This window comes from Meriones unguiculatus, chromosome 21 (genome assembly GCF_030254825.1).
Source record: "Meriones unguiculatus strain TT.TT164.6M chromosome 21, Bangor_MerUng_6.1, whole genome shotgun sequence".
In the NCBI taxonomy this organism is placed as follows: domain Eukaryota; kingdom Metazoa; phylum Chordata; class Mammalia; order Rodentia; family Muridae; genus Meriones; species Meriones unguiculatus.
Window position 1 is genome coordinate 9,172,743 of NC_083368.1, and position 22,400 is coordinate 9,195,142.

At 39.6% G+C, this 22,400-nt stretch overlaps 1 protein-coding gene and 1 non-coding gene across 3 annotated transcripts in view; one reads left to right on the forward strand and one right to left on the reverse strand.

The window, feature by feature from the left end:
- Positions 1-22,400, forward strand: part of Grid2 (glutamate ionotropic receptor delta type subunit 2) — a 1,564,629-nt gene that overhangs the window by 1,051,444 nt on the left and 490,785 nt on the right. The gene's annotated exons all lie outside the window — the stretch shown is intronic.
- Positions 2,565-2,674, reverse strand: LOC132649793 (U6 spliceosomal RNA). Its single transcript, XR_009588310.1, has one exon. It is a non-coding gene; the product is annotated as a U6 spliceosomal RNA (small nuclear RNA).

Genomic DNA, 22,400 nt, shown 5'->3' on the forward strand with positions numbered 1-22,400 from the left:
TGAGGGGCATCTTGGTTGTTTCCAGGTTCTGGCTATTACAAATAAAGCTGCTACAAAGTGGTTGAGCAAATGCCCTTGTTGTGTACTTGAGCATCTTTTGGATATATGCCTAGGAGAGGTATAGCTGGATCTTGAGGAAGTGCTATTCCTAATTGTCTGAGAAAGTGCCAGATTGATTTCCAAAGTGGTTGTATCAGTTTACATTCCCACCAGCAATGGAGGAGGGTTCCTCTTTCTCCACAACCTCTTCAGCATGTGTTGTCACTTGAGTTTTTATTTTAGCCATTTTGATGGGTGTAAAGTAAAATCTCAGGGTCGTTTTGATTTGCATGTCTCTGATGGCTAAAGACATTGAGCATCTCTTTAACTGCTTCTCTGCCATTCTATATTCCTCTATCGAGAATTCTCTGTGTAGCTCCGTACCCCATTTTTTAATTGGATTGCTTGATTTATTGCTTTTTAACTTCTTTAGTTCTTTATATATTCTGGATATCAGCCCTCTGTCAGATATAGGGTTGGTGAAGATTCTTTCCCAGTCTGCAGGCTGTCATTTTGTTCTGACAACAGTATCTTTTGCTTTACAGTTTCATGAGGTCCTATTTATTAATTGTTGTTCTTAGAGCCTGTGCTGTTGGTGTTTTGTTCAGGAAGTTATCTCCAGTGCCAATGAGTTCTAGGCTGTTCCCCACTTTTTCTTCTAACCGATTTAGAATGTCTTGTTTTATGTTGAGGTCTTTGATCCACTTGGACTTTAGTTTTGTGCAGGGTGATAAATATGGATGTATTTTCATTTTTCTGCATGTAGACATCCAGTTGGACCAGCACCATTTGTTGATGATGCTGTCTTTTTTCCATTGAATGGTTGTGGCTTCTTTGTCGAAAATCAAGCATTGGTAGGTGTGTGGGTTTATTTCTGGGTCTTCTATTCAGTTCCATTGATCCTCCTTTCTGTTTATATGCCAATATCATGTGTTTTTTATTACTGTTGCCCTGTAGTACAGCTTGAGATTGGGGATGGAGATACCTCCAGATGATCTGTTGTTTTATAGGATCGTTTTGGAGATTCTGGATTTTTTGCTTCTCCAAATGAAACTGAAAAATCTTTCTTTCAAGATCTGTAAAGAATTGTGCTGTATTTTGATGGGAATTGTGTTGAATCTGTAGAATGCTTTTGGCAGGATGGCCATTTTTACTATATTAATCTTACCAATCCATGAGCATGGGAAATATTTCCATCTTCTGATATCTTTTTTCAGTTTCTTTCTTCAGAGACTTTCTTCCTTTTCGATTTTTATTCCCTTGATCTCCTTTACTTGTCTTATTGCTTTTTTTTTTTTTTTTGACAAAAGCAATAAGGAGAGATATGGAGAGAGTGGGCATCCTTGCCTTGTCCCTGATTTCAGTGGGATTGATTTAAGTTTCTCTCCATTGAGTTTGATGTTGGCTATAGGGTTGCTGTCTATTGCCTTTACTCTGTTTAGGTATGTGCCTTGTATCCCTGATCTCTCCAATACTTTAAACATGAATGGGTGTTGGATTTCATCAAATGCTTTTTTGGCATCTAAGGAGATGATCATGTGATTTTTTTTTTCCTTCAGTTTATTTATGTGGTGGATTACATTGATGGATTTCCATATGTTGAACCACTCTTGCATGCCTGGGATGAAGCCTACTTAGTCATGGTGGATGATATCTTTGATGTGTTCTTGAATTTGGTTTGCAAGTGTTTTGTTGAGTATTTTTGCATCCATGTTCATAAGGGAGATAGATATGAAGTTCTCTTTTTTTTGGGGGGGAGGGGTCTTTGTGTGGTTTAGGTATCAAGGTGCCTGTGGTTTCATAGAATGAGTTTGTTAATGTTCCTTCTTTTTCTATTTTGTGGAATAGTTTGAAAAGAACTAGAGTTAGCACTTCTTTGAAGGTCTGGTAGAATTCTGCACTGAATCCATCTGGCCCAGGACTTTTTTTGGAAGGGAGACTGTTCATGACTGCTTCTATTTCCTTGGGTGATATAGGACTATTCAATTTTTCTACCTGATCTTGACTTAATTTAGGTAGATGGAATCTATCAAGAAAATTGTCCATTTCTTTTAGATTTTCAAAGTTTGTGGCACATGGGCTTTTGTAAGACCTAATGATTGTTTGGATTTCCTCGGTGTCTGTAGTTATGTTATGTCCCCTTTTATTTTCTGATTTTGCTGATTTGGATAGTTTCTCTCTGACTTTTAGTTAGTTTCGCTAAAGATTTGTCTATCTTGTTGATTTTCTCAAAGAACCAACTCTTGGTTTCATTAATTATTTAAATAGTTTTATTTGTTTCTAATTGATTGATTTCAGCCCTGAGTTTTATTATTTCCAGCCGTCTGCTCCTCTTGGGTGTATCTGCTTCTTTTTTTTTCTAGGGCTTTCAGTTGGGCCATTAAGTTGCTTGTATGAGATGTCACAAATTTTTCTTGAAGGCACTTAGTACTACAAATTTTCCTCTGAGCACTGCTTTCATTGTGTCCCATAAATTAGGGTATGTTGTACCTTCATTTTCTTGAATTCTAGGAAGACTTTAATTTCAAAAATATGAATGCTTCATGATTTTTTGTGTCATCTTTGTGCAGGGGCCATGCTAATCTTCTCTGTATAGTTCCAATTTTAGTATATGGGCTGCCGAAGCAAGCAGCACAAAAGAATATTGAAGTTATTAAGTAACCAGTCCTTGTAACAACAATAACAACATTGTGTGTGTGTGTGTGTGTGTGTGTGTGTGTATGTGAAGCAGAGTTGGTTTGCTGTGTGCTGTTTCAGAGTTGCATCCCAAGACAGTATTACCTAGAGCATTAGCCTCAGCTCTACTGGTCACCACATGTCTTACCTACAGCTTAAACACATTAGGGATAATCAAAGGGCAGGCTCTTCTTCGAAAAAGGTGCATCACCATGGTAAGATAGCCGTAGCCCAAGGGATTTCAAGCAATATGTAGGAGGTGACTCTTCCAGATAGGTTACTTTGGACTCTGCCCCAGCTGGCAATAGTTAATGCCACTATCAAGAGCTGTTCTATTACTAATGTGGAATGTAAAATAAGTTTGACCTAATTCCTTCCCAACAAATAGCCACTCCCCCAAAATCATTACCTTCATTTTTGCCCTCCAAGGCTGCATTGGGAGGTTGAATGGTTTTTAAAGGGGAATGACAGCGGTCCCTTGAGATAAGCCTGGAAACCATTAGTTGGTTCACTGGAAGATTGCCACAGGGAAAGTGCCTCACCTCTATGTAGCATCTGCTCTCTCAGTAATATAATTTAATCCCCAAGACAATTTATGTGGACCACTAAAGTGGCCATAGCTATCATAAAAACATGACAAGACTATTCATTCTCTGCTCTTACATGTATAAACATTATTGCAGGTGGAGGCCTTGGTGCTCCCATTGAGCCCCATCTCACCTGTCTTCACCACCATCATTAGGAATTAGAGGACAGCACTCACCTTGAAAAATATGGATCATTTCTGGCAAAATTATGACCTGCTACTAACTTCTGGCATTGTATTGATTTTTTTAAAGAAATTTCATTTTTTTTCATATTATTTTATTGATTACTTGGGAGTTACACATACTGTCCCTTGATCACACTTACTCCAGTCCTCTCAGATCCAGCTTTCCTAGTGTAGCTATATGCTAATACACACATGCACACTCCTGATGCTTATAAACACTGATCATTTTCTCTCAGGTTGTTAGCTGCTAACATTTGCAAATGAGGAGTTTAAGTTGGCTTGGGTGACTCCATTTTGAAATGAGAAGCCATTTTGACTGGGAGCTGAACTCAGGTACCAGTAAATATCACAGAATGTGCACTTGGCAGAAAACAAAGTTAACAGCTTCCAGGAAATATCACAGAATAAATACTTGGTAGAAAACAGAGACAATCTCCCTAGCAACAATCAATGAGAATCGGGTGGGAAAATTCTCCCCAATGTTCCAGATATACTTTAGAAGAATAGCCATTGTAAGTTAGACTTCAGCTAGAAGGTTACCCCGGCCCTCTGACTTTTACCCAATGTAATGCCAAGGCATGAACCCCCTGCCCCTGCTTGCTGTCATGGAACCCCCCTGCTTTTGCTTTTTCCTTTAAAAACCCTGTCTACCCAGGGCTAGGGGTCCCACTTCTCTACTATTGTATCAGTGAGACTTGGGTCCTGAGTTCAATTGCTCTCATAATAAAGCTCTCTTGCTTTTGCATTGAGTTGTGTCCTGGTGGTCTCTAAGGGTCTCGTGATCCTGGCATAACACAAACATGTCTGGATTACATAGTCCATGTCATTCAGTGATTATTTTAAAGACTATTTTATCAGCAATTAGTGTGGTTTGACAGTTGTTAAGTAAAGAACAAATATCTGATCCCCTGGGCAGCTTAGCAGAAGCAGTTTTCTCACAGCAGGAAGATGAAGGAGTAGTTACAACCTTCCTTGATTTCTATTTCGGGTATAGAGGGGGGAAGGAGGAGGTCATCTACTCACCTAGGCACCCAAAGCAGAAATAAATGGTCATGTGTGTAAGAGGATCTATCTATAATGGCGAATTTGACAGACCCTAGCCACATGGCTTGGGAGGAGGCGAGTATCGTGTGTCATGTGCACATGTGTGTGTAAGTGCTGCACACGTGTGCAGAGCCCAGACGTGAATTTTGTGTGTCCTACACTATTGCACTTTGTTTTTACTTTTGTTTGAGATTGAGTCACTCACTAAACCTACATAGCTTGACGTTTGAGCTAGGCTGGCTGGCCAACAAGCCTTTGCAGCCCTTTGTCTCTGCCCCTTTCAGACCTAGGCTCACAGGCATGCAGTGCTGTGTCTGTCTTCTCCTGGAATTCTGGGACTCCAAATCCATGTCCTAACGCTTTTGCAAACAAGCACCTTATCCACTCAGCAGCACCCTCTGAGACCTCAGCTCGTGGAGCCGTGCCAGCCACACTGGCAACGGGCCTTCCCTTCCTAGTTAAAACTGGAAACATTTTTGCAGTCTTACCTTGAGGATTGTCTCCATGGTGATTCTAAATGTTATGACAATGAGCCCTTAACCACCCTAGTGATGAATAGCTGTATTTTCTTCTTATCCTTTTCACCAAAGTGGTTTACCCTAAAACTTAAAAAAAAAAAAAACATAGAAAAATTTAAAAACATATACCATCCATGCTGTACTACCAAGATTAAAGAGTCATTAATATGTTTCCTACTCACCTTAGTGAAAGAGAAATTTGCAAATAGATGAAAGTCCGCATCTGGTAGCTTTCCTCATCTTTTACAGAACAAGTTGATATAAATAAATCTCTTTACAGTGAACTTTATTTCATTTGCATTATCGCTAAAAAGTGTGCTGCCTCACATTTTGTACTGCAAATTCAGAGCGACGATATTCTATATTTCAAAAATTTCCCCCCTCAACATTTTTATGTCACTATACCTAGCAGTATTTTTACTTGTACTATAATACAACATTCCATTACTTGAGCAAACCACATAAATCACAGGTATTTGCTTTTGTAGCCCTGCAGAGAGATAACTAGGTTATTTTTCTCTTCCACTGAGACACCTGATGTTTCAGTGGACACTGTAACACACATCTCAGGTAGCGGTGTGCGGTATTCTCTGGGACAGACACCTGCAAGCAGGCTGTTGATGACAGGAGATGAGGATTTTCAGATTCAGTGGGTGCTGCCGGTTTGCCTTTCCAGGCGACTGCTCCAGTTGTCGCTCCTAAGGGTAGCATTCAAGTCCCCATCTTGCCACATTCTTAGTTAAATCTCAGCGCTGCCTGCCTCACCGCCACAGCTGCATCACTGAGTGTGCTACCACACTTCTTTCAGCTACTATTCCTTGAATGAGGAATTTCGTGCATCATAAGACAGTAGACTTGCTTCTTTGTATCTAGTTTTCATCCTGTTAGCTGTTATTATTTATATTTATAGTCATTTCTATACTTTGATATCAGCTTGCAGGGAATGGTAGCATTGAAGATTTTGGTAAATGGTAAATTGAAGGTTTTCTGAAATGTGCGGCCTCAGAAACGGGTGGAAGCAAGTGTTGGAACAAATCTACATACCCACTGCTGTAGGGCGGGTCCAGTCACCAGTTTCTACTACCGATGCTGTTGTCTGCCTTCGAGTTGCACTCTGAAATGATGGGCTCCTTCCTTACTTCTCTCAAGTCCTGAATAAATCAAGGAAGAGAGGATTTCCTTATGCTGACTAGTATAATATTTGGAAGTTATGTTTTTTTATTTAACTCTACTCGAGTGAGAGTTTTTCAATGCTAAATGTTAAAGGCTTTGAAGAATTTTGTTTTAGTTAAAAACTATGAAGTTAGCGTTATGGTTTCATATCTACTGGCAGGACATAGGTAGTTTCCAGGTGACGGACCAAGCAGCAAACTTCCTGAAGCCTGTACACTTCAGTGGTTATGCCTGTTTTTTCTCCCCAGAGTGGTCCTGTACCAGCGACATACAGAGAGCGAGGTGATTCCTTTGGATGTAACTGAAGAACACTGAGTTTAGTCAGCACATAAGTTCCCTGATAAGTAGTTTGAGTTACTATTTGCCCTGAAGAATCATGCCCTTTCTAGGACGTTGAGAACCAGGCAACCCTTCCCGAAGCTTGCAGGGAAAGAGGTTTTTCTGTTTAGTCACAGTGTTTTTTTATGTGTAATTTTCTCTGTAAAGCTAGAACAGTCTGTAAAGCAAGGAATAATCATTTCCCCTACTAATATAACAGATAAAAAGATAAAAGGGAATGACTATTCCCTCTGTAGAATAATCTCCCAAAATTTAAGACCGAACAACAGAAAAAGCTCTCAGCCTTTTGAAGAGTAGACTGAATATCTGTTTCAAGTGTTATTTTGGAAAATATTCACAAAAATAGTTTGTGTCCAAGGTTAAGAATTGTTAAATTGGGCTGGAGAGAGGGCCTAGTAGTTAAGAGCACCGGCTGCTCTTCCAGAGGGCCTGGATTCAATTCCCAGCCCCCATATGGCAGTTCACAACTGTCTGTACCGCTAGTTGCAGAAGATCCGACACCCTCATCCAGACATACATGCAGGCAAAACACCAGCACACATTAAAAAGAGAGAGTATTGTTAAATTAATGATTAGCTCTCCAGGTTTATCCAACCAATATGAGGGCTAGTTGATATTTAAAACATTAGTATTTTTATAAATAAGATAAAAATCAAATGTAGACACACTGAATTTCATAGTTCATAAATGAAAGTGCTCACCAATGGTGCACTTTCATTGCCACACTAAGTATTGGTTCTCAAACAAAAACACCCCTCCATTGTCCAAGCTGTTTATAATGAGGTGACCTCACTAATGACACTCTTTAAATTTTAATCAGCGTTATCAGCATGTCTTCTGTTACTTGCTTAAGTCTAGACAATATGCAAATAACAAATCACGCTGTGGTGTGTCGTGCTTGATGACTTTTTTGTGGGATGGATATTCTCATCCTCGTTTAAAGCTACCAGGCTGGCGTTACAGCGCCTCCAGTCAGGAGGTGGGTAGCGGCTGGCGTTACTGACATTACAGCGCCTCCAGTCAGGAGACAGTATTGCGGGAGCGCTCCGTCAGATAGATGCCGAGAATAAGCCGAAAGTGGGGCTGACAGGAAAATGTAAGTAAACAATTTGCGAGTGACAAATTCAAGTATTTGCCATCTTTGCTTACGGTATTGACTTTATAGTTGTAAATTTATGTAATTTTATTTCTAATAATGGTAATTATCAGTAACCAGCTTACAAAGCTCCTGAAAAGTTAACAAGTGAATGTCTATGAAGACTCTGTTACACCACATCTTCTCTGTATGTCTTGAAACACTATGTGACCCATTATTATTTTTAGTTTGTTTGTTTTGTTTTTTTGAGACAAGGTTTCTCTGTTTACCTTTGGCTGTCTTGAACTCACTTTGTAGACTAGGCTAGCCTTGAACTTACAGAGATATGCCTGACTCTGCCACTCTGAGTGCTGGACTAAAGGCATATGCCATCCTGCCTGGCTGCAACCCACTATCTTTTTTTGATGTGTTAATTATGCCTGTTCTGATTTCTTGCTTTAAGAAATAAAAATATAGCTCGGTGTTATTTGTTCTCCAGCTGCCAATATGCTTACCCCGAATCTCTCTTTCGTTTTTAGTTTTTTTGTATGGTTCTCTCCACCACAGACTGGGACAGATCAGAATGAGTGGTGGGAACAAACCATATAAATGTTATTTCTAAGCAGAGAGATCAGTGAGTGTGGGCATGTGAGAGAGGATGGTACTTGCCATGTCTCAGCGAGCCTTAGTACCTCTTGGTCACCTTCAACATACAAGCTATAGGAATAATTGCTCTTTGTCTTGATAGAGACTTTGGTTCAAGGTTATGTGAAATTAAGATGTTCAAGGTACAGATTTCTCCTGCTCTGCCCTCAAGTTCAGGGATCTAGCATAATCCATATGCTACTACTGCTTTTATGTTGCCACAGTCTACATTTTTGCTCGTCTGTATTTAATTTATCTATGAGACGATTCTAAACTAGAAATGGATTTATCGAATAGTAATTTTGTTATCAGAAAACATGATTTGCTGTCCTCTGTGACCACCGGTCCTTGTAAATTCAGTGTCAGTATGTATGGATGTAATCTGTGCTAGTGTTTGCATGGCTATAATGACCAGCTGCCACTCTTTTTATCCATACCAACAGACTTCTCTAGTTTGTCCTTGAAATCTCATTGTATTATGTTACTTATTTTTTTTTGTCAGTGGCTATTATAGATTGAAACATATCTCTCAAAATATATTTTTGAAAACTTTTAGCCTTCAGAACTTCAGGATGCAATCTTACATGAAAATAGGCTTTGCTCATACCTTGACTAATTTCATTAAGATGCGATATAACTTTAATGGAGAGGGTGCCAATACAATATGGCTGGTGCCCTTTAATTAAGTGGGTTATAGGGCTGGAGAGATGGCTCAGGGGTTAAGGGCTTGTAATACTCTGCCAAGAACCAGAATTGGGTTTCCAGCACCCAGAATGGACAGCTCTCAACCACCTGTAACTCCAGCTCTAGAAGATCTAACTGCCTCCTCTGATAGCTTCACCTCTCACACACACTTAGTTCCACACAGACACACATCTTTTTTCTTTAAAAATGGCAGTGGGAGAATAAAATGGGTTAGGCATAATGATGCACCCAGAATCTTAGCACTTGGGAGGGTGAGGGGACAAGAATCCTAAAACTGAAGCCAACATGGAACATGGCATGAGGCCAACCTAGGTGTGTTCAAAGGAGGAGGAAAAAAGAGGAAGAGAGGGAGGAGGAGAGAAGAACAGCAGGGGACAGGATATGGTATAGTAAGGTGCATTCATTTATATAAATTAATAAGAAAGTGAGGTGAAGACATTCTCCAAGGTAAGGAGAATGCTATTTGATGATGAAGATAGAGATTGGAGTTAAACAAATACAAGACAAAATCCCTAAGATTTCTAGCCAATCAAGTAATGCTGTGAATATGCAAGAAAGTATTTCCCTAAAGCTCCAGAACAGGCTATCCCTCTCAATACCACAATTTCTGTCTTGCAACTCCAAAATTGGGAGACAACAAATTTATATTGCAAAATTATAATCCACTCAGTTTTTTTTTTCCTTAACAGTTTCCCAAGAAGCTAGGCAGTAACATTGTCTCTTTCTGAAAGAAAGAAAGAAAGAAAGAAAGAAAGAAAGAAAGAAAGAAAGAAAGAAAGAAAGAAAGAAAGAAAGAAAGAAAAAGTGGGGGGACGCAGGGATCACCTATTTACTTTTGGATGTATACAGTTGCCAAAAAAATAAAAATAAAAATAAATTGGCTGAAAGAGAATTTCCTTGGTAATGATTGTTTTAGTAGTCTTGTGTCTATTCTATGTAACTAGTTGTTTCCAAACCATACAAACTCAAACTCTAGGGAATTCTTTGACATAATTCAGTAAGTTCATTTTCGTTCTGATTTTTTTCCTCTTCCCTTCCTTTCAGATTTTAAAAGTTCCTGTTAGAAAATGTTTGATGTTTCTATATTGACCTTTGTTGTTGTTGTTGTTGTCTCTTTGGGGTTTTTATTTTAATGGTTTATTTCAAGTCTCTCTACCATTAGTATTAAATATTAAAATTTTCTCATTTCTTTAAGATTCCTAATTGTCCCTGCAGTTTAGTTTCTTTCAGTTTTGTTAAAGAATAATCCTGGGTCTTAGCCCCTGCTGGAGGAGCCCTGGTGTTTGTTTTTAGTGTACAAGTGTTTGGCTGATTATCACCATCACTGTGTCTCCTCTTCATTTCTCTTTAGTGCTGTTCTCAGATGTCTGCTGACTGCAGTACCCTTCATTCAGGTCCCTTCATTATGACGTTAGGTGTGTCTGCAGGCTCAATGGCACAGAGAAATTTCAGAGGTTCCTTCTTATCCTGGGGTCACCTAAGGCCTGAAGGTTGAACGCTTCGGAGTTTTTGCTGGTTTGGGAGGCTTTCATTTTCATTGTTTACTTGTTTGATTGATTTGATTTTTCTTCATGTTTTGTTTTTTGAGGCAGGGTTGCATGCAGTCCTGGATAAACTAAAATTTTCTGTGTAGCTGAGGGTCACCTTAAATTCCTGACCCTTTGGGGCCCAACTTTCTAGTGCTGGAATGCACCAAGCCTTGTCTGAGCAGAGAAGGGTATGACTAGGAAGGGTTATTTATGTGTAGGAATCATGAGGAGTTTCTCTTTGAAGGAACCCTGAATGGAAATCCCTCCTGGCAGCAACAGAGGCTGGAAATGTAGTATGCCTTATGCCTACTAGAGATTTCTCTTCAAGGCTGTTCTGTTCCATTTTTAGCATGTACATTTTTAGCATGTGCCAGATTTTTCAAGACCCAAATATCTCCTTGGCCTTCATTGAGTATGGGTTATAGAGACTTTACCAATAACTTTAACAGTCTCAAGAAAAACAAAAACAAAAACAAAACCCAAAAAACAAAACAGAAGGTAGTTTAAAGACTTGAAACAGAAATCTTTCTTTTATCAAATTACTCCTTAATTAAGTTTATTTGTATAATAAAAGGAATATCTTTAAAAATCATGCAATTTAATTTTTAAAATGAACGGAATTAAAAGGCTCTAAATTTCGGTAGATACAGCTTTATGCCAAATATGAAAAAATGTCTCACTCAGTTTGCTTATTTTTTTCTTATCAGTTACATTTTATTAACTCTGTATCCCAGCTGTGTCCCCATCCCTCATTCTCTCCCAGTCCCTTCCTCCTTCATCTCCACCATGCCCCTTTCCAAGTCCACTGATAGGGGGGACCTCCTCCCCATTCATCTGATCCTGTTTTATCAGGTATCTTCAGGACTGGCTGCAAAGCCCTCCTCTGTGGCCTAACAGGACTGCTCCTCCCTTGGGGGTGGGGAGACCAAAGAGCCAGTCATTGAGTTCCTGTTAGAAATAGTCCTTGTTGCCCTCACTATGGAAAACCAATTGGTTACTGAGCTACCACAGGCTACATCTGAGCAGAGGTTCTAGGTTATATCCATACATGGTCCTTGGTTGAATGTCAGTCTCAGAAAAGACCCTGTGCCCAGATATATTTGGTCCTTGTGGAGCTCCTATCCTTTCCCCATCAGACTAACTCCCTTTCTTTCTTATGATTCCCTGTACTCTGCCAAAGGTTTGGTTATGAGTCTTTGCTTTGAAAACACTGCTAGTTAGAGTCTTTCAGATGTGCTCAGGTCCTGTTACTTGTTTTCTCCTATGTCCGATGCACCTCCCATTTGTCTTTCTAAGTGAGGATTGATCATCTTAACCCGGTTCCTTTTTCTTGTTTATCTTCTTTAGGTGTATAGATTTCATTATGTTTATCATATCTTATAGGTCTATATAAGTGAGTATATCCCATGTTTGTCTTTCTCCTTCTGGGATATTTCACTAAGAATGATCTTTTCTAGATCCCACCATTTGCCTGCAAATTTCATGATTTCCTCCTTTTTGATTGCTGAGTAGTATTCCATTGTGTAAAAATACCACAATTTCTGTACCCATTCCTCCGTTGATGGACATCTGGGTTGTTTCCAGGTTCTGGGTATTACCAATAAAGCTGCTATAAACATGGTTGAGCAAGTGTCCCTTTTGTGCACTTGAGCACAGTTTGCTTATTTTTAAAGTTGTCTTCTTTTTAAATATTCGCAGTTTTCTTGGTCTGCGAGAGATGGTTTCCCAGTGCATGGGAACCTGTTTGTCATATAGACATGAAGGAACAGGAGACCATTATCTTTAAGCCAATTGACAATGGTGTGGTCTCCCTCCTATGTGGAAATTCAAACATTTCCTCTAAGGATAATAGCAAAAAAACGGGAGGCTCTTAAACGATGAGACAAATGTTTTTGCTGGCAAAGGGATACATCAGTGCTTAGAGTTTGAATAATTTCCATAAGCATTGTGCTTAAGTATGATAAAGTGAAATTTTTGAGTTTTAAAGATGAATATTAGGACAAAAGAATATCAGGTCCCTTCATTATGATGTGAAACACTGGTCAGGGAAAAATCTGTTGTTCTGAAGTATTATGATTCTGTGGTTTAAGAAAGAAAAACTGGTGTTTAAAATGTGTTACCGTGAAAAATCGAATATATTTCTTGTTGCCATGAGCAGAAAGGACAGTTTTACTTCCTACGTCGTCACAGTATTATGTGATTCTTCTCCTGTACTTTGACATTATCGTGATCCTAGTCACAAGGTGAGACACACTGCCTCCTTACAGGCACAGAAAGAGCCTGTACCAAAAATCATACTATGCACCTCCCCGATAAAAGACCTCAGGGAGACAAGGGTCCCCAAAGACTGTTTCCATACCAAAGCTTCCGGTTACCTCTAGCACTTTGACCTTGAGTTCTGCCTTCATCATGGATATTTCCACTCCATCGAGTTTGCTGAAATCAGGCTGGACACTCCCACTCCTCAAACACACATAGCCCTTCCTACCATTTTCTGCCTTTTTTATCTCAGGACTGGAAGTTCACCACTTAGCTTCAAAGCCATTCCTTCTTAAAAGACATCTTAGCACTTCCCTGTCCTCTTCCATGCTTTCCTCAGCTAGAGTAGAATTTTCAGTGATGTCTGGTGAAGGCAGAAAGTAAGAAAGTCTCTGCTTGCCAATCATTCTGCCTTGTCCTGCTCTCATGACAGGGACATGATAAAGTATAAATAGAATTTATGCAAGAGGGCTAAAATGAGTGATTTTATATAAACTGTGTTATTAGGCTAAGTTTTATTGTAAGCAGCAGTAACTGGCAACAGAAGGCAACACATTACACATAGTGTCACTTTCCTAACGTGTGTATTTCTGTTTTCAAACTGCATTGAATCAGCCCTGTTGGTTTTCTGACTCTTTTCAGGCTGACCTCCCTTGAAATTGGAAGCATTTTAGGATAATTTATGCATCAAGAAAGGAATATAATGCTCTAGTGATGCAAGGACCCCGAGGGTAGAGTTTTAAAAGTGAAATATTCATGAAGCCTAAGTACGAAAGACATCAGCTTTTCTGTGTGCTTTCAGCAACATGTTCTGGTACAAAGGAACTGCAAAATGCAAGGATATGAGAAAAGACAAATATTTAGGACAATAAACGAAACATACCCACAAGTTGAATTCTTTCTGCTCTATTTTTGAAGTTCTGCGCTCCTCAATAAATGACTGGGCCCATATTGAGTTATAGAGGTTCCTTTATAGTCACTATAAAATTGGTCTTAAGAACCCATTCAGGTTTGGCTATGTGTGCTAGCCAAACTTTTATTCACATCTGGCCAATTTAATTGAATGCGATTTCTTCAATTATTTGTATAAAAAAGAAAATTCAAGACAGTAATTCTTCATTGCATCGTAGGTTTTTGTGGGACTTTCATTCCTCCAACTGAAGTATCCAGTTCTTTTCCACTTTCAGAGCTACACATTCTCAGACACTCTTGATTTTGTAAAAGGGCTGGAAGACATGTGGTGAGGAAAGCATAGGAAACAGTTAATAACTCGTCTTTTAGAGTCCTTAAAGTTGAAAACAACATGAGTTAAGTGGACCCTAACATTATGAGAGACATTTTCATATGATCTAGCCCCAGGCCCATCTTTATCGTTCTTGTATCATAATTTTCAGTTCTGATTTTTCAGCAAAAAGAATTTTTAAAAATGTTCTGCAGGACTTTGAAAGAGGCTAACATACTCAACCCACTGCTAATTCTACCTGTAGCCAACACTCAGAGTGTAGAGGCTGAAGCAAGCAGCACAGAAGAACCACAGAACATTTGAACCTAGAAGCTAAACCTTAAAGTAGATGGTGTGCTATTCTTGAACATTTATTATCACTCTCCTGTGTGTCTGCTGTCTGTCTACATGTATATGTAGTTACACACATCTGTGCATGCATATGTTGAGGACAGAGGTCAATGTTGGGTGTCTTTCTTCTTACTCTCCATTTCATTTGTTTGTTTTTTTTGTTTGTTTGTTTTTGTTTTTCTTTTGAGACTCAGTCTTTCACGATGACGATCACCGCTTGGGTGGAGTGGTTGACACTGCTCCTGGATTTTTGTATTGATGCTGCGGGTCTGAGCTCGGGTAGCAAGAACATTACCCACTGAGAACCCCTCCAGCCCATTCATCATCATTTTGAAATAGGTGGTCTGTTGTTTTCACAATGTTTGAAGTTTGAGATAAAGGCCGTATAAACCACAGGTGAAATATGGGGTTCTCTCTTGCAATGGAGATGAGTTGCTCTTTTTTTTAAAGTATAATTCACATGTGAGAGACATAGGTCCTATTCGTAAGACACGCGCACTCCACATCCTATGCTTGACTCAGCATGTGGATGAGCTGTATGAATAGCTAGATCATATATAACCTAATTTTGCTATATAACCAAAGATTGTCACAAAGGGCATGGAGTTACAAACCAGTCCTAGCACTTACAAGTTTGAGGCAGGTGGTTCTCGAATTCAAGGCCAGCCTCAAGCCTTAAAATAAAAAGAACGCAAAACTTTATGAAGGCAAAACTGAGTAGAATATATAAATGATAGCAGTTTTTTGGGAGTGGGAATTCCAGTATATTAAACTAATTTTCTAATTAATTAAGTTTTAATCCTCAAATATGTTCATGGATGGCTTCTCCGCACTCTAAATCTTTATTAAGGTATAATATAAAAATTAAAATTGCATATTATTACAATATAGAATATGATGTTTTAAAATGTGTACTCATTTACTGTTCAAATTAAGCTATTGATTATTCATAGAGTATATTGCTACTGAGCGTATTCATTTTGGGGAGGCATTGAAGATATTTTCAACAACTTTTACAGTGTACTGTGGCATTTCCTATACTAGCCAGGGTGCACAGCAGAGCTCTGGAGTACCCTCATCCAGCAGCTGTGACTGCTGCTGAACCGTTTCCTTCTCTACCTGTGCAGGCACATCTTCAGGTAAGCCCTGTTCTGCTCTCTGTGCCTATGCGTGGAATGTACTAAATTCCACATATGCACTTTTCCTTCGTTACTGGCCACTGAGGTTGAAAGCACACACGTTTCTCTCTCACCAGAAGAGGGAGTCTACAAGCAATTGATTTTGTTTTCTTTGATCTAGACTTAAATGCCAAATGTAGGATGTATATGTCATTTGGAAAGGCTCCATATCGTTTTTCCATAATGGATGTACTAATAGACGTTGTTTCCAATCGTCTACAGGGATTTCTTTTTGTCCATATTCTTAACAATACTTGTTACAAATTGCCGATCTGACAATAGCCATTCTTTTTTTTTTCAATTTTTTTCTTATTATTAATTACACTTTATTCATTTTGTATCCCCCCATAAGCCCCTCCCTCCTCCCCTCCCGATCCCACCCTTCCTCCTCTTTCTGCATGCATGCTCCTCCCCAAGTCCACTGATAGGGGAGGTCCTCCTCTCCTTCCTTCTGATCTTAGTCTATCAGATCACATCAGGAGTGGCTGCATTGTCATCTTCTGTGGCCTGATAAGGCTGCTCCCCCCTCAGGGGGAGGTGATCAAAGAGCAGGCCAATCAGATTATGTCAGAGGCAGTCCCTCTTCCCATCACTATGTAACCCACTTGTACACCAAACTGCCATGGGCTACATCTGTGCAGGGGTTCTAAGTTATCTCCGTGAATAGTCCTTGGTTGGAGTATGAGTCTCTGGGAAGTTCCCTGTGTTCAAATTTTCTTGTTCTGTTGCTCTCCTTGTGGAGTTCCTGTCCTCTCCAGCTCTTGCTATTTCCCACTTCTTACATAAAATTCCATTCACTCTGCCCGCCAGTTGGCCATCAGGCTTAGCATCTGCTTTGATAGTCTGCAGGGCAGAGGCTTTCAGAGGCCCTCTGTGGCAGGTTCCTAGGTTGCTTCCTGTTTTCTTCTTCTGGCTTTCAGAGGCCCTCTGTAGCAGGTTCCTAGGTTGCTTCCTCTTTTCTTCTTCTTCTGATGTCTATCCTCTTTGCCTTTTAGGATAGGGATTGAGCCTTTTACTTAGGGTCCTCTCTTTTGCTTAGTTTGTTTAGATGTACCAATTTTAGTGGGTTTATCCTATGTTGTATGTTTATATGAGTGAGTATATACCATGTGTATCTTTTTGCTTCTGGGACAACTCACTCAGAATGATCCTTTCCAGGTCCCACCATTTACCTGCAAATTTCATGATTTCTTTATTTTTCATTGCTGAGTAATACTCCATTGTATAGATGTACCACAATTTCTGCATCCATTCTTCAGTTGAGGGGCATCTGGGCTTCCAGCTTCTGGCTATTACAAATAGCTGCTACAAACATGGTTAAGAAAATGTCCTTTTTGTGTACTTGAGCTTTTTTTGGATATATGCCTAGGAGCGGTATGGCTGGATCTTGAAGAAGCTCTATTCCTAGTTGTCTGAGAAAGTGCCAGATTGATTTCCAGAGTGGCTGTACAAGTTTACATTCCCACCAGCAGTGGAGAAGGGTTCCCCTTTCTCCACAACCTCTCCAGCATGTGTTGTCACTTGAGTTTTTCATCTTGCCCATTCTGATGGGTGTAAGGTGAAATCTCAGGGTTGTTTTGATTTGCATTTCCCTAATGGCTACTGAGGTTGAGCATTTCTTGAAATGCTTCTCTGCCATTCGATATTCCTCTACAGAGAGTTCTCTGTTTAGCTCTGTTCTCCATTTTTAAAGTGAATTACTTAGTTTGCTGCTTTTCAGCTTCTTTAGTTCTTTATATAAACTGGATATGAGTCCTCTGTCAGATAAAGGCTTGGTGAAGATTCTTTCCCAATCTGTAGGCCGTCGCTTTGTTTTGATGACAGTATCCTTTGCTTTACAGAAGGTTTTCAGTTTCAGGAGGTCCCATTTATTGATTGTTGCTCTCAGAACCTCTGCTGTTGGTGTTCTGTTCAGGAAGTTGTCTCCTGTACCAATGAGTTCTAGGGTATTCTCCACTTTTTTTTCTAGCCGATTTAATGTGTCTGGTTTTATGTTGAGGTCTTTGATCCACTTGGACTTCAGTTTTGTGCAGGGTGATAAGTATGGATCTATTTTTATTTTTCTACATGTAGACATCCAGTTAGACCAGCACCATTTGTTGAAGATGCTATCTTTTTTCCATTGTATGGTTTTGGCATCTTTGTCAAAGATCAGGTGTCCATAAGTGTGTGGGTTTATTTCTGGGTCTTCTGTTCAGTTCCATGGATCCACCATTCTGTTTCTATGCCAGTACCATGCAGTTTTTATAACTATTGCTCTATAGTACAGCTTGAGATCAGGGATGGAGATACCTCCAGAAGATCTTTTATTGTAGAGGATTGTTTTAGCAATTCTGGGTTTCTTGTTATTCCATTCAAAGTTGAGAATTTTTTTTCCAGGTCTGTAAAGAATTGTGTTGGCAATTTGATGGGAATTGCATTGAATCTGTAGATTGCTTTTGGTAAGATGGCCATTTTTACTATGTTAATCCTGCCAAGCCATGAGCATGGGAGATCTTTCCATCTTCTCATATCTTCTTCTAAATCTTTCTTCAGAGACTTGAAATCTTTTTCATACAAGTCTTTGACTTGCTTGGTTAGGGTTACACTAAGCTACTTTATGTCATTTGTGGCTATTGTGAAGGGTGTTGTTTCCCTAATTTCTTTCTCAGCCCTTTTGTCTTTTGTATACAGGAGGGCTACTGATTTTTTTTAGTTAATTTTGTATCCTGCCACTTTGCTGAAGGTGTTTATCAGCTGTAGGAGTTCCCTGGTAGAGTTTTTGGGGTCACTCACGTATACTATTATATCATCTGAAAATAGTGATAATTTGACTTCTTCCTTTCCAATCTGTATCCCCTTGATCTCCTTCAACTGTCTTATTGCTCTAGCAAGGACTTCCAGCACTATGTTGAAGAGATATGGAGAGAGTGGGCAGCCTTGTCTTGTCCCTGATTTCAGTGGGATTGCTTTAAGTTTCTCTCCGTTCAGGTTGATGTTGGCTATAGGCTTGCTGTATATCACCTTTACTATGTTTAGATATGTGCCTTGTATCCCTGATCTCTCCAATACTTTAAACATGAATGGATGTTGGATTTTGTCAAATGCTTTTTCAGCATCTAGGGAGATTATCATGTGGTTTTTTTCTTTCAGTTTGTTAATATGGTGGATCACATTGATGGATTTCCATATATTGAACCACCCCTGCATTCCTGGGATGAAGCCTACTTGGTCATAGTGGATAATATCTTCGATGTGTTCTTGGGTTCGGTTTGCAAGTATTTTGTTAAGTATTTTTGCATCAATGTTCATAAGGGAGATTGGCCTGACATTCTCTTTCTTTGTTGAGTCTTTGTGAGGTTAAGGTACCAAGGTGACTGTGGCTTCATAGAATGAGTTTGGTAATGTTCCTTCTGTTTCTATTTTATGGAATAGTTTGAAGAGAATTGGTGTTAGCTCTTCTTTGAAGGTCTGGTAGAATTCTGCGCTGAAGCCATCTGGTCCTGGGCTCTTTTTGGAGGGGAGACTTTTGATGACTGCTTCTATTTCTTTGGGGGATATAGGATTATTTAATTGATTTACCTGGTCCTGATTCAGCTTTGGTAAGTCAAATCAATCAAGAAAATTGTCCATTTCGTTTAGATTTTCAAATTTTGTGGAATATAGACTTTTGAAGTAAGTCCTAATGATTGTTTGGATATCCTCAGTGTCTGTAGTTATGTCCCCCTTTTCATTTCTGATTTTGTTGATTTGGGTGGTGTTTCTCTGCCTTTTAGTTAGCTTGGCTAAGGGTTTGTCGATGTTGTTGATTTTCTCAAAGAACCAGCTCTTGGTTTCATTGATTCTTTGAATTGTTTTATTTGTTTCCAATTAATTGATTTCAGCCCTGAGTTTGATTATTTCCAGCCATCTACTCCTTCTTGGTGTGTCTGCTTCTTCTTTTTCTAGGGTTTTTAAGTGGGTCATTAAGTTGCTTGAATGAGCTGTCTCGAATTTCTTCTTGAAGGCACTTAGTGCTGTGAACTTTCCTCTTAGCACTGCTTTCATTGTGTCCCACAAGTTTGGGTATGTTGTGTCTTCATTTTCATTGATTTCTAGAAAGACTTTAATTTTTTTCTTTATTTTTTCCCTCACCCAGCTGTCTTTTAGTAACAAGTTGTTCAGTTTCCATGTGTGTGTAGGCTTTTTGCTATTTCTGTTATTGTTGAGGTCCAGCTTTATTCCATGGTGATCAGGCAAGATACAAGGGATTATTTCAATCTTCTTGTAACTGTTGAGGCTTGCTTTGTGAGCAACTATATGGTCTATTTTGGAGAAGGTTCCATGAGGTGCTGAGAAGAAGGTAAATTCTTTGTGCTTGGGTGTAAAGTTCTGTAAATGTCTGTTAGGTCCATTTGATTCATGAACTCTGTCAGAGACATTGTTTCTTTGTTTAATTTCTGTTTTGTTGACCTGTCCTTTGTTGAGAGTGGGGTGTTGAAGTCTCCCACTATTAATGTGTGGGGATCTATATGTGATTTAAATTTTATCAATGTTTCTTTAACAAATGTGGGTGCTCTTTTATTTGGGGCATAGATGTTCAGGATTGTGATGTCTTCCTGGTGGAATTTTCCTTTGATGAGTATGATGTGTCCTTCCCCATCTCTTTTGATTAATTTTGGTTGAAAGTCTATTTTATCAGATATTAGAATGGCTACTCTTGCTTGCTTCTTGTTCCGTTTGCTTGGAAAGTCATCTTCCAACCCTTTACCCTCAGGTAATGTCTATCTTTGTGCCTTAGGTGTGTTTCTTGTATGCAACAGATTGCTGAGTTTTGTTTACATATCCATTCTGTTAATCTGTGTCTTTTTATTGGAGAGTTGAGTCCATTGATGTTGAGAGAGATTAATGACCAGTGGCTGTTAGATCCCTTGATTTTGATGTTGGCTGTGGTCATCAGGTTGTGTGCTTGGTTGCTTTTTGTTTTACTGTAGTAAGGTTAATTATTTCCTGTGTTTTCTTGAAAGAAGCTAATTTTTTGGGGTTGTATTTTCCCTTCCAATGTCTTCTGTAATGCTGGATTTGTGTGTAGGTATTGTTGAAATTTGTTTTTGTCATTGAATATCTTGTTTTCTCTGTCTATGAGGACTGATAGCTTTGCAGGGTATAGAAGCCTGGGCTGACATCTGTGTTCTATTAGGGTCTGCATGATATCCGTCCAGGCCCTTCTGGCTTTCATAGTCTCTGTTGAAAAGTCAGGTGTGATTCTAATGGGTTTGCCATTATATGTTACTTGGCCTTTTTCCCTTGCAGCTTTTAGTATTTTTTCTTTGTTCTGTATACTTACTGTTTTGATTATTATGTGGTGAGAGGATTTTCTTTTCTGGTCAAATTTGTTAGGTGTTCTGTAGGCCTCATGTATTCTTATTGGCCTCTCCTTTAACTTGGGGAAATTTTCTTCAATGATTTTGTTGAAAATATTTTCTGGGCCTTGGAGAAGGGAGTCTTCTTTTTCCTCTATACCTATTATTCTTAGGTTTTGTCTTTTCATATTGTCTTGGATTTCTTGGACGGTCTGTGTCAGGAATTTTTTGGATTTAACATTTTCTTTGACAGATACATCGATTTTTTCCATTGTATCTTCTACACCTGAGATTCTTTCTTCCATCTCTTGTAGTCTGTTGGTTATGCTTACCTCTGTAGTTCCTGTTTTCTTCCCTAGATTATTCCTCTCCATTATTTCCTCCATTTGTGTTTTCTTTAATTTTTCCAATTCTATCTTCAGGTCTTGAGTTGTTTTGTTTACTTCCTTCACCTGTCTGATTGTACTTTCCTGTTTTTCTTTTAGTTCCTTCAACTCTGTTTCTTTTATTTCATTCAGTGCTTTAAGCATTTCCTTTCTAAAGGCCGTAAACTGTTTGGCTGCAGCTTCCTCTATTTCTTTACGGATGGCAATATTCTGTTTGAGTTTATCTTCCTCTATGTTTTTATGTATCTTATTTGTTTCCTCTGTTATCATCTTCATGAACATAGTTGTTAGGTCATCTTCTTGGATTTCAGTTATGCTGGGGTGTCCAGGGCTACATGCCCCTGGGTAACTGGGTTCTCGAGATGTCATATTGTTCTGTCTTTTGTTGCTTGAGCTTTTACGCTGGCCTCTACCCATTGTGCTATCTTAGGTGTTTGGGGTTATTTTCTGGTGGTTCCTGGGGATCCTGTGGAGGAGAGAATCCCCTTTGCAGAAAGCTGTTTTTTCCTGAAGGATCTCTTCTCAGCTTTTTGGGTATAGTCCTTGGATGGCTGGTGTTTTTTCAGGAGTTGCTGCTGCTCGCCTCAGGGATAGAGACCTGAGTGGTAACTGTGGTCTCTGTTAGGTGAGAGGGTTCTCCTCTCACCCAGGGAAGTCCTGAGGACAGCTGCCCTGTTTCTGGGTTTCTTGCTGTGAATTTAATGATCAGCTGCTGTGACCCAGTTGGACATCTGGAGCACAGCTGAGTGATGGCGGCTCGGACCCATCGGTCTGCTAGACTTTTTCCAGGGAAGGATTGGGTGATTTAAGTCAGTACAGTTTCCTTCCTTCCCTGTGGATTCTCTGGAGATATGGACTCCCAGTGTCTTTTTTTGCCCTGGTGCACACTGCTCAGTGTCCGCCAGCTGGCTGGCCGCAGAAACTGCCTGTGTCTGCCTTTCCGGCCTTTGAAAGCCTGGGCTTCTGCCTAAACTGGGTAATTTTCCCGAGACTTTTTTGGGTTGGGGGCTGAGTGCTCTGAGATCAGACCAGCTGTTTCCCTCCTTGTGTGTTTGCACCGGACAGTGAAAATCTTTCTCTGGTGCCCTGGTGCCTACAGTTCTATCTCAGGCGGTGAATCAGGTGCGCAGGCAGGCAGGGCTCTGTGCTGGAGCCTGGGACCCCGGCT